The 10,000-nt window shown below is 30.8% G+C and overlaps 2 non-coding genes and 2 pseudogenes across 3 annotated transcripts in view; 1 reads left to right on the top strand and 3 right to left on the bottom strand.

The window, feature by feature from the left end:
* LOC135664749 (maturase K-like) overlaps positions 1–3,357 on the bottom strand; it is a 3,401-nt pseudogene extending 44 nt beyond the window's left edge. The window contains exon 1 of the transcript XR_010508968.1: positions 1–3,357. This exon is cut by the window's left edge and continues 44 nt beyond it. The product of XR_010508968.1 is annotated as a maturase K-like (transcript).
* A 3,093-nt stretch (positions 3,358–6,450) lies between these two features.
* TRNAS-GCU (transfer RNA serine (anticodon GCU)) lies at positions 6,451–6,538 on the bottom strand. Its single transcript has one exon. It is a non-coding gene; the product is annotated as a tRNA-Ser (tRNA).
* A 2,127-nt stretch (positions 6,539–8,665) lies between these two features.
* TRNAR-UCU (transfer RNA arginine (anticodon UCU)) lies at positions 8,666–8,737 on the top strand. The gene has a single exon. It is a non-coding gene; the product is annotated as a tRNA-Arg (tRNA).
* Positions 8,738–8,799: 62 nt separating this feature from the next.
* On the bottom strand, positions 8,800–9,997 carry LOC135664747 (ATP synthase subunit alpha, chloroplastic-like; annotated as a pseudogene).
* Between the last annotated feature and the right edge of the window lie 3 nt (positions 9,998–10,000).

Raw genomic sequence — 10,000 nt, 5'->3', positions numbered from 1 at the left:
TTACGAAGAAAAACTAATACAAATTCACATTCAGATACATAAGAATTATATAAGAACCAAAATAGTCTTTTATTTTCTTTTGAAAAAACATAAATAGATTTCTTCGGAGTAATGAGACTATTCCAATTATAATATTCGTAGAGAAAGAACCGCAATAAATGCAAAGAGGGAACATCCTGGATACAGGATTGAAGGATTTGGACCAGGATTTCCATATGGATGGGATGAGGTATTAGTATATCTGACAGATAATTTAAATGCGATAATTTATCCTCTAAAAAAGGAAATATTGAATGAATAGATTGTAAATTATGAGATTTTGGTATTTTTTTTTCTTCAAGGGAAGATACTAATTGCAGCGAGAATGGAATTTCCACAATGACTGCAAAACCTTCTGATATCATCTGAGAAAAAAAATGGGAATAAAAATAATTGTTGTGCCCAACGAATCGATTTTGGTAAGAATCATTAACCGAATAAATCAAATAATTTTGTTGATACATTCGAATAATTAAACGTTTCACAAGTACTGAACTAAATTTATTGCCATAACCCCCAAAATTCACGGGTTCATAAAAAATTGAACTATTTAAACCCTGATCATAAGCAAATACGTAAATATACTCCTGAAAAAGAAGTGGATATAGAAAGTATTGTTGCCGAGATCTATCTTTTTCTAAATATCCTTGTAATTCTTCCATTTACATTTCCACTTGAAGCAGGGGTAGGAGGCATTTATTGGGTTATCAAATGATACATAGTGCAATATGGTCAAAACAGGGTATTTTGTATTCTATTATGTATATAGAATACAATAGTAATAAAAATATATACCCCGAAAAGGAAACAGGGAGTCCAATCAATAGATCTTTTTATTCTCTTTTTCTATCGAATTGGTTTATCTTCGTTGTTTATCTTCGTTATAATTACAAGAGGATAACAAACCCTTTATTTTTGCAACCCGATCGCTCTTTTGACTTTGGAATTTATTCTCTTTATCAGTATACTGTTTCTTCTACACATCCGTTTCTAATCCATAATAAAGAATAGTTAGGATTTATTAAAAAAAAAGGAAAAAGAATCAATGGTCCACCCACAGGAGAACTCACCCTTTCCCGTATAAGGCACTAATCTATTTTTAACGTCTAATTAGATCGGGTAATCGTTCAATTCAAATTAAGAACATAAGCTCGTTGCTTTTTGTTTTACCAAAATTGGAACCATAGGCTCTATCCATTTATTCACTAGACCCAACTGTAAATGTGAATTTGTTTTGTCCCCTTCCCTTCCAAAAATTTTTTATTTTTGTAGCGATCCAGTAAGGATAAACTAAAAGTTCCACTTTCATTTGAATTTGTAATTTTTTAATAAAATATTTAATAAAATAAGAAATTTTTTTTATTACGACATGCTACTTTTTCCATTCATTACCCTTGAGGATCAGTCGTGGTCTTATAGACTCTACCAATAGTCTGGACGAATTTGTTGCTTCATCAAAATGTGTAAAAGATCATAGTCGCACTTAAAAGCCGAGTACTCTACCGTTGAGTTAGCAACCCGAATAAAATAAAATAAATAGGATATGTAGATACGATAAAAATGAAAAATCCATTAAATTGCACTGCACGACCCCATCAAAACATTGAACTAATAATAAATAAAAAAATATTTTATGTTTTATGATCGATTATACAAAATAAATAGAAAATGTACAGATCATATTTAAAAACACCAGATTCCTAAAAGAGATGCTAAAATTGTGACAGACCTACCAGTTTTTTATCAATTTTTTATTTTTGTTAAGTTAAATTCCAAAATACGTCTTATATGACAGTAAACCCAACAATGCAAAACCCATTATTTGAGTAAAAGTGAAGTTAAAACCCAATATGGGGTCTGGATAAAGAGATTTATTTATCTATGATCAATTAATTTATCTATGATCAATTATATTTGTTCGATACACCATTGTCAATATGAATGCAATGTTGAGAAAACAAATAACAAATAAAGTAAATAAAATAAGGATTTGTATTGGGTTGGCACAACATAAATAAGAAATTTTGATGGAAAAAAATAAGGAAAAGATAAAGAAAAAATCTCGGGTTTACTCAATCAATAGAGGTACAATAAGCAAGATTAATCCCTTGTTTGTTGGTGGATTCCTATAACAAGAAAAAAGTAAATTTAAGTATGAATAGAGCAAGAAAAGGGAAAATTTTAGGTAAAAAATTGTAAGTAAAAAATTATACAAAGATAGATTTTATATTAATCATCTCCCCCCTTTTTTATTAATTTTGTTGTTTTTTCTTTTAATTAACTCGAGGTTTTTTCTTTAAAAAATTCTGCCTTACTTAAAATATCATAAACAGTTCCTGTAGGTTGAGCGCCCTTTTCAAGGAAATATAGAATAGCGGGAACGTTTAAATAAGTTTGATTCTTTATCGGATCATAAAAACCCACTTTTCGAAAATCTCTTCCTTCTCTTCGGGATCGAACATCAATTGCAACGATTCGATAGATGGCTCATTGGGATAGATGTACATAAACAATCCCCCCCCAGAAACGTATAGGAGGTTTTTCTCCTCATACGGCTCGAGCTCGAGAAAAAATTATTTTTATTTCGGTATATCTTTCTGTATATAATATCAAATAGTAAACACAAAATAATGACTCAAATCATAGTCTAATTCATTATTATTATTTTGTTCTTCCTAAAAAAAAAAAAAAAAATAAATTTCATTCGTACTCATAACTCAAGTTGGGTAATTCTGACAGAATTCGAAGGGAAATCCTTAGACATTTCTTGAGCCGTCTCTAACCTCTTTTGTTTGTCTCATCTCGAATCTATTTTTATTCCTAATTCTGATCCAATTTTTGAGACAATTGAAAATAGTGTTTCCTTGTTTCGGAATCCTTTATCTTTGCTTTGTAAAATCATTGGGTTTAGACATTACTTCGGTGATCCTTACTCCTTTCAAAAGGGCAGCAACATACCTTTTGTTTTTTTTATTTCTTTCTATAGAAATAGAATACCCATAGAAATAGAATACGAAGAATTGATTCCTCTGTGATACACTTTTTTTTGATCGAAATAGTTTTATCAATTCCGATTATTTTATATTTTAAGGATATACTTACAAAGCTGGTCTAACTTATTGATTGATTGGCACTAACCCTAGATTCTTCCCCTTGATAAATGAATCAATCCTTTCCGCTCGAGCTCCATCATGTACTATCAACCTAAGAAAAATTAGATTCCTAATGGAACAGAACAAACTATGTCGAGCCAAGAGCATCTTCATTTGTATAGAAAATGGTGGATGTAAAAATCCACAGCGGATCATGTCCTTCAAGTCGCACGTTGCTTTCTACCACATCGTTTCAAACGAAGTTTTACCATAACATTCCTCTAATTTAGAATTCAATTTAATTTCAAACCGCAATGGAATTGATTTAATATGTAATCATGAATAGTCATTGGCTCGATGGGAACAACGGGAACTATATAATAGTCTATACTTTATACCTATGGATAGATAAGTATTCTATGGATAGATAAGTATTGTATTTATCCGGAGAAAGCTCAGCAAGGATCCAATTTCTTTAACTCGATATTCTATCATATGAATGAAACGTATTTCTAAGAAAGATGTTTGCTTAAGACTTATTTACTTTACATCTCCAACAGATTGTTCGGGACGATCAATCATGAAATGCAGAATCTATTTTTCTAGAACAAAAAAACTATAAACCTCAAATCCTTTAATTTAATATATTTCCAATCCCGGAAAAAAATAAATTATTAGTCAAATAAACTGTTCCAATGACCAAAAAACAAAAAGGTCGTAAGTTTCTAGATACTATTGATTTATCATATTTCTTCGAGTACCAACCAAGAGTTCATAAAAAAATGTTTTAAAAATCTCCGACTTCAACATCATGACTGGAACTATGTTTTCTAGTCATGACTAAACTGGATCTCTAATTCAATCACCAAGTCGACGCAATCACAATGAGTAGCTAAAAATTTTTAGCAGATATTTCATTCCCTAAGGAGACATAAATTTTACCATGTTCAATTGAATTATCAATTGGTTTTCTTTTAACCAAAGAAGTAAATTGATAATCTAGTTTATCTATTTTCATGAGTATGAAATAGAAAAGGTCTCATGTACGGCAACATTAAGATCCTTATTCTTTCTTTCATCTGAAAGAAAGAATCTGAATATTGTTACTGGGGGTAATCATGGATATTTTTAAAATCAAAGATCCCCTTCCACAAATTCTTTTCACTTAAGTGAAAGGCCATTGTTATTGAAATACAACAACATTGTTATTGAAATACAACAACATTGTTATTGAAATACAACAATATAATAACAATACACAATATATATCATACATATAGGCATAGCGTAGGCCTTGTTTATTTTAGTTTATATAGATTTTGTTTTACTTCAGGTTCAACAATTTTTCCATCAATTCCATAAAATCAAGTTAAAATATATGGAATATCAAAATTTCCCCCCAATCGCTACGTTACATTGATTTACAATTATTTTCATTTGAGGCATCTAAGATATAAGATAGAAAGAAATGGAATTCAGACAATTTTTATCCTATTTTTTCCCACGCCACAGCACAGCTTTAGAAGTTTTAAAACCAGTGATGAAATTAGTACGACAAACTCCCTACTCTTTAGTCTTCACATAGAATGTGAAATTGGGATACCCTATTTTTGACTTTAGGCTTTGTGTGGAAGGGAATAGAGATGCTTTTGTTTCACGCTTCAATTCGGAATGCATCATGTGAGAATTATAATTCATATTTAGAATTCATATTTCATGAATATGGGACATAATGAATATAACAATAGTACGAGCATATTATGAATGTGAATGATAGACCCCAAATTTCTCTTTTTTTTATTCAAAAAAACTTCCACCTGTATTTGACACTTTATTATGCTTGTGATAAATCAAATGGATTCTAAGAATCCATTCTAAGAATTCATTCTAAGAATTCAGAACAAAAGACATTCTAAGAATTCAGAACAAAAGAAAAGGTTGTTCTCTTTAAGATTTTTCCGTTTTATGTGGGATACAATGTGATCCCATCTTTTGTTTCTGATGGAAACGATCTGGGACGGAAGGATTCGAACCTCCGAATAACGGGACCAAAACCCGCTGCCTTACCGCTTGGCCACGCCCCATTTTTCCTGTTTGGCACTAGTCAAGACTATTATTAGAATTAGTTATTCGTCAATCCCCCCCCCCAAAAAAATACATAATACATAATAAAAACATATGGGGTATTTTGTTTGTTGCTAGGATTCAACACATGTAGATTAGATATAGAATCAAAAAAGTTAATTGATCATTACATAGAATTCAATTAAGATAATGTATGAAAGTAGAATTCCTTGTATTCTCATTTGAGAATGGAAGGAAGGATTTTTGATTTGGGAGAGTTCAAAAAAAAAGAAGGATTTTTTGACTTGCCTTTTTCATTTTTCCCTTATAAAAATAACTCAATCAAAATAAAATTATCTAATCTACAAGAACGAAATGTTTGTTATGTTTAATATCTTTAGCTTAATCTGTATCTGTCTTAATTCTGTCCTTTATTCGAATAGTTTTTTCTTTGCCAAATTGCCTGAAGCTTATGCCGTTTTCAATCCAATCGTAGATGTGATGCCTGTCATACCTGTTCTCTTTTTTCTCTTAGCCTTTGTTTGGCAAGCTGCTGTAAGTTTTCGATAAAATCCTTAATACTTTGCCAAATCCATTCATGATTTATTCGACAAAAAAAATTATAAAAATGGATAAGATCGGCTAAGTCTTACATTAGAATTATAAACCCTCGATTAAAAAATGGAAATTCTTGTATATTGAGTAACCGCGGAGATGAATTTTGATCAGTTTATTTACTCGTTCTGACCTTTCAGTGAGTAAGGAGTTTATTAGGTCTAGGTCCCCTACAATACCTAATTGTCGATATGACAAGAAAATTTTTGTGAGGAAGGAATAAAAATCTTATTACAAAGAAATTCGTAAAAGTGACTTTCTTTTTCTTTTCAAATCAAAAAACTCCATTTTGGGGGGTATGATGTCAAATCAAACAAAATAGTATATGTGGTAAAAAGAAAAAATAGGTAATCTATTCCCTTTTTCTAAAATGATCTTATCTTGGAGATTGTGTAATGCTTACTCTCAAACTCTTTGTTTACACAGTAGTGATATTCTTTGTTTCTCTCTTCATCTTCGGATTCTTATCTAATGATCCGGGACGTAATCCTGGACGTGAGGAATAAAAAAAAATTGAGTTTTCTTTGTTTTTCTAATTTTTTCTTATTATTTTATCTATTCCATATATTCACTTTACCTATAAAAAAATAAAGGAATCGAAATTCCTTCGAAATCGAAAGTATCAAGTAATCAGAGCGGGCGGAGAGAGAGGGATTCGAACCCTCGGTACGAATAACTCGTACAACGGATTAGCAATCCGCCGCTTTAGTCCACTCAGCCATCTCTCCCAATTTAAATAAAATTGAAATTTCAATAAAATTTCAAATGAAATTGAAATTAACTATTTCAATTTAAATTGAAATTAAATAAAAAAAGAAAAGAAAATAATAAAAAAGAAAAATTTTTAATTTTTAAGATATTAATTATTAAGTTTAAGAAAGACATTAATATAATATTTTTTATTAAGAAAGATATTAAACATTATAATTTAAGAAAGATATTAAACATTATAATTATAACATTATCATTAGAAATATGAAACATTCTATTAAAATTTCTAATTATAGAATAGATTTCATTACAGATGAAATAAAAAAAAAATAAAAAGTGAATAATTAAAAATTAAAATTATTAATAAATTCTAATCTAAATTTAAAGGTTAAAGGAATTGAAATTTTATTTTCAATTAAAGTAAAGAAAAAACAAATTAAAGGTTTTTTTTATGTAATAAAAAATTTCTTAAATATTATAATATTAAATATTATAATATTATATTATAAGTAATTTTATAAGTAATTGTATATTATAAGTAATTATATAATTAAGTAATTAATAATATTATATTATAATAATATTATATTATAAGTAATTATATAATTAAGTAATTATATAATTATAATTATATAATTATATTTATATTAAGTTAAGTTAATTTTAATAATTTAAGTAATGTAATTATATAAGTAATTATATAATTATATTTATATTTAAGTTAATTTACATTTACGTAATTTAATTTAAGTTTCATTTAAGTAAGTTAAGAGTAAGTCAAGAACGAATTTGATCAAGAATTCCATTTAGATAAGATTCGAAACAGGTATCTCCAATAGAAAGAAAACCTTACTTCTTTAATTTTGTACGAAAGGTTTATTCTCCCGGCCTGGTCCTAGTTAAGTACTGGCCGGGCCAGTACCTCTTTTTTTGTCCAGCTTCAATGACCCCTTCAGACAGACTGAGAATGCCAGCAATCCAGCAAAGGAAAAGTATAAGTATAACTTTATACTGTTTTTTAAATTTATATATGTTATTTAGAAAAGCTTTGTGCTCTTCGCCTTTTAAGTCCCTGGCTGGCGGGACTAAATATGTGTCAACGTTATAATTTTAATGCTATCTTGATTGCGTCTCACTCCCTTGTTCGACAAATAGTCCATTCATATACAATAATGTATATGTAGCGGGTATAGTTTAGTGGTAAAAGTGTGATTCGTTCTATTAACAACTTAAAAAGTTAAGGGGTCTCTCGGTTTTTTGCATACTCCGATCAAAAACTTTATTTCTTAAAAGGGTTTAATCCTTTACCTCTCAATAGCATATTTGAGGAAGAACATACATTCTCACGATTTGTATCCAAAGTCCAATTAGAAATTCTATTTTCGAAATTGAATAAGAAAATTGGATTATGTATATGGAGTCGTGAAACATAATTTTTTTTGAATTGGATCAATTCTTCCAATCGAATGAGTATGAATAAAGGATCTATGGATGAAGATACAAAAGTTTATTTCCAATCGTAACTAGATCTTAAATTTTGGTGTTGTAAAAGGGAAATTGAAGCCAAACAAGCTAGAAAAGGGTGGTTTTGGTTTACTAGAACCATCAGCATATTGTTTCAGCTCGGTGGAAACCAAATTCTTTTCCTCGGGATCCTGCGAGTGGAAATAGGGAACGAAGTAACTAGACTAGACGGATTTGGTATAATCCCTCTCCCTCTAGAGGGATCATCTAGTAAGCGAGTAGTTTGGGATACATTCAGACAGAAAGGCTGACATAGATGTTATGGATCTAATTTTCTCTAGGAATACATCAATCTTCCATAAAGGAGCCGAATGAAATCAAAATTTCACGTTCGGTTTTGAATTAGAGACGTTAAAAGTGATCAAGCAACGTCGACTATAACCCCTAGCCTTCCAAGCTAACGATGCGGGTTCGATTCCCGCTACCCGCTCCATATTTCTTATTATGTATTATACATCTTATTATGTTATGTATTATACATCTTATTATGTATTATACATACATGCACCATCAATTTAGATATGCATTCTTTTTTATTCCCTAAAATATTTTCCGTGTAATTTGATTTTTTATCCGAACAAAAGAAAGTAAGAATACAAAAAAATAAAATAGGAATGAAAGCGTCCATTGTCTAATGGATAGGACAGAGGTCTTCTAAACCTTTGGTATAGGTTCAAATCCTATTGGACGCAATTTATTTCCATCTATTTTTAAAATGGCTATACTTTTTAAAAATGGCTATACTAAGAAACCCTTTTTGAATCATTCGAATCAGAACTATTTCTCAATGATTACTCTTGTACTAAGAATAGAATATACCAAGAATAGAATAAAAGTAAGAAATTTATGTTTGTTCCTGAAGTAAAAACAGTTCGATCTGTTCTTGAATAGCTTCCTTCAAAAGAAATTCTACTTCCTCGGTGAATGTCTTGGTAGAAGATATAATTTCTTGAAATTTAGGTTTATTGTTTTTTAAGTAGCTACGTAACTGACTGAGAAATTTCTTTACCTGTCCAATTTCTAGCGGATCAAGATATCCATTCGCTCCGGTATAAATAGTAGCTATCTGTTCTTCCACTGCGAGAGGGTCTGATTGGGATTGTTTAAGCAACTCGCGTAATCGTTGACCTCTTGCCAATTGATTCTGAGTAGCTTTATCGAGATCAGAAGCGATTGTGCAAAGGCTTCTACTCTGTGAATTGCGCTAGTTCCAATTTTGATTTGCCGGCTACTTGTTCATGGCTTTAATTTGAGCTGCGGATCCTACTCTGGAAACGGAAATACCCACATTAATAGCAGGTCGGATTCCAGCATTGAATAGATCGGCAGATAAGAATATTTGTCCATCTGTAATGGAAATTACATAGTAGGAATATAAGCTGAAACGTCTCAGATTGAGTCTCAACTATCGGTAAAGCGGTCATACTTCCTTCACCTAAACTAGAATTTGATTTAGCGGCTCTTTCCAAAAGTCGTGAATGCAAATAAAAAACATCTCCTGGATAAGCTTCACGACCGGGAGGTCTTCTTAATAGAAGAGACATTTGGCGATAAGCTTGTGCCTGTTTGGAGAGATCATCATAAATTATTAAAGTATGTTGTCCACGATACATAAAAAACTCAGCCAGAGCCGCTCCCGTATAAGGAGCGAGGTATTGTAATGTAGCAGGTGAATCCGCCGTTTCGGCTACCACAATAGTATATTCCATCGCCCCCTTTTCCCGGAAAGTAGTCACTACCTGAGCCACAGAAGATGCTTTTTGACCAATAGCTACATAAACACATATTACATTTTGACCTTTTTGATTGAGAATCGTATCTGTGGCTACGGCTGTTTTGCCGGTCTGTCTGTCCCCAATAATTAATTCTCGCTGACCGCGTCCTATAGGGATCATCGAATCAATGGCAATAAGCCCCGTTTGAAGAGGCTCATATACAGAACGTCTAGAAATAAT

Source organism: Musa acuminata, unplaced genomic scaffold (genome assembly GCF_036884655.1).
Source record: "Musa acuminata AAA Group cultivar baxijiao unplaced genomic scaffold, Cavendish_Baxijiao_AAA HiC_scaffold_880, whole genome shotgun sequence".
In the NCBI taxonomy this organism is placed as follows: Eukaryota; Viridiplantae; Streptophyta; class Magnoliopsida; order Zingiberales; family Musaceae; genus Musa; species Musa acuminata.
This window is presented reverse-complemented; position numbering and strand designations above follow the sequence as displayed.